Below are 2819 nucleotides of genomic sequence, written 5' to 3' on the forward strand. Positions count from 1 at the left end.
TACTGTTTCTATTTTGTCTTATCAAGATACAAGCTAGTCCATTTCATCCAGAAGTGGAGGTCTAAAATAGATTTTTTAATAAACGGTGTTTTGCCAACTTAAGAGCCATATGGAAAAAGATAAAACAACATGTTCTTCACACTATACACCTATATGAATATCAAGTAGATCAGAATTAAAAACCACGTACATAGTAGGAACAAACACGGCAAATTCCTTTATAAGCCAGAGGTAGATAAAATTATCCTCTGATTAAAAATTTAGAAGCAACTTGATGAATTTGACTCCGCAATTTTTTTTAATTTTGCATTATAAAACACTATGTACAGAGCAAAAAAATAAATGAGCTTTCTTTCTGTGCTGATAGTGCTACCACAAACATGGTCAATGTTCCTAAAACCTGCTGAACTTTCTGTAAGAAATGTGGCAAGCCCAAACTCCACAAAGTGACACAGTACAAGAAAGGCAAGAATTTTCTGTATGCCGCGGAAAAGAGGCGTTATGATGGAGCAGAGTGGTTGTGATGGGCAGACCAAGCCAATTTTCTGGAAAATGGCTAAAACTACAAAGATTGTGCTGAGGCTTTAATGTGTTGAACCCAACTGTAGGTGTAAAAGGATGCTGGCTATTAAGAGACGCAAACATTCTGAACTGGGAGGAGATAGAAGAGAAAGGGCCAAGTGATCCAGTTCTAAGCTTCATCTTTTGTTTCATTATGAAGACAATCAAATCTTGAAGTTATGTTCACTTCAAAAAATAACAAATGATCAATGGAGAAAAATATTTGCAACATACAGAGTTTTGATATCCCTAATATTTAAAGCACTCCCATAATTGAGAAGAAAATGATCAAGTACCTAATAAAAAAATTTGCCTGTGATATGAAGAGAGAGCACAGAAAAAGAAACTAGGGTGCATCTATGTTGATGTGTTGATGTGTGTGTGTGGGTCTGTAGATAACACCCACTTCTCATTCATAATTAGATAAATGGTGATCTTACACTATATTCTGCAGACTCAATTTTAGTACTAAAAGTAGTATTTCTATTTTTAAACTATTACTAGTATGTAAAGTAAGTAAGTAATTGTGTTAAAGATTTTCAGTTTGAGAGAAAAAAGTCCAAGAAGTAAACAATCTTACGTCTTAAAATTTAATTAGAAATATTAATGTAAAATTATTTTCTCTCTCTTGTTTTAAAATAGGTATTGACTAATTCTGTCTGCTACGAAGACCTGGAACCAGTGGCAAGTCAGGAGCAATGAGCATCCCCGGAACTCAGATTTTGATCTCTAATTCTTATTCCCCACTAAAAGGAAGAACAAAGTTCTTTGGGAAAAGGTTGAAACCAAGTCCACCACAGATCATACCCTTTTCAACTAGTGGATGAGTTGTAATTTTTCCATATGGAATAATTACAGCTAACAAATGCATGAGGAATATTAGAATTAGAAACCCACCATCTTAAAAGATCTAATGAAAAAAATGTTTTCGAACAATTGTCATGAATAAACACTAAAACTATTAGGAGAAAATTTGAGATAATCAATAATCATTAAGCATTACCAAACATTAGAAAACTGAATATTATATGCCTCCAGGTGTGAATTTGAAACACAGTATCATCTATGAGGTTTAGAAGAAAATTAATGTGATCTACTCATGCCTTTACATTTAAGTCCATTCTTCAATAATGTAGAACATGCAAGAGCAAGTAAAATTATGCCACAAGAAGCAAATCCAGAATATAGATGTTTTTACAAGACAACTGGGCTAATTCCTTCAACAAGTCAATGGGATGTGAGAAAAATGGGAAAGAAAGACGATTCTAAACTAGTATTTAAGAAGATGCTTGAGAGATATAGCAACCATATGCAATGAGTAGAACTTATTTGAGAAAACCAACTCTAAAAACATATTTTTGACACCACTGAAGAAATTTTAACATGGACTGGGTATTGTAAGTTATTAGGGAATTATTGTTAATTTTGTTAGATATATTAATAGTATTGTGGTTATATGAGGAAATATCTATTTTAAAAATAAATATGTAAAGAAGTGGATTGAAATGACATGTTTCATTTATTATCAGTATTAAATACTGTCTTTGTCTCATTACATCATATTGAATAAATTAAAATTTTAAAATGTTTTAAATTATGTGTTAATGACTAATATAATTCTTTTATTACTTATTTACACTAACTCAATTTCTAGCTAGTCATGGTTCTGAAGAATTCGTTTACAGGGGGCAGGAAACAGGTTTACAACTAACTCTCGTTAGGATGTGAGGCACCATCATTTTTAAAATCATATTCCCACTAAATAACTCATCCCAGTAAGTCTGACTTTTATCCATGAATCACTGTGTAGTGGACAAACCTTTCCCCATCTAAGAAAAGGGGCAGTGGAGTATGCTATCTTTAAACAAAGAAAAAATTGACCATTTTCAATGGATGGAAGCAGAACTCTAGGATAAATGGAATAGTCCCCAAGGATGGTCAAATGTGATTCTCTGCAGATGGCTGCACAGGATGACACTCCATAAAATATCATTTCTCTGCTAAGCTGCACAGCATCTCTGGTGCTTCAAACATATTGTTTATCTCATCAAGAGGAGCAGGTTCTAAAGGTAAGAACTGAACAAGTGCCATTGCTGAGAGAATGGAGCAGATGGCCCACCTGTGATGGTCTGCCTTCACTTGATGAGAAGCTGCTCCAATCCCAAGCAGACCAGTTGCCAATTAAACGAAGTCTTGGCTGAGGGGTCTGCACTTTCCTGTGACACAGAATCAGCTTATCGATTTTCTCAGCCTCTGCC

General features: G+C 34.1%; 1 pseudogene; it reads left to right on the forward strand.

Moving 5' to 3' along the window:
- Window positions 1-380: 380 nt before the first annotated feature.
- Window positions 381-695, forward strand: LOC103543604 (large ribosomal subunit protein eL42-like; annotated as a pseudogene).
- Window positions 696-2819: the final 2124 nt, after the last annotated feature.

Source organism: Equus przewalskii, chromosome 22, assembly GCF_037783145.1.
Source record: "Equus przewalskii isolate Varuska chromosome 22, EquPr2, whole genome shotgun sequence".
NCBI lineage: Eukaryota > Metazoa > Chordata > Mammalia > Perissodactyla > Equidae > Equus > Equus przewalskii.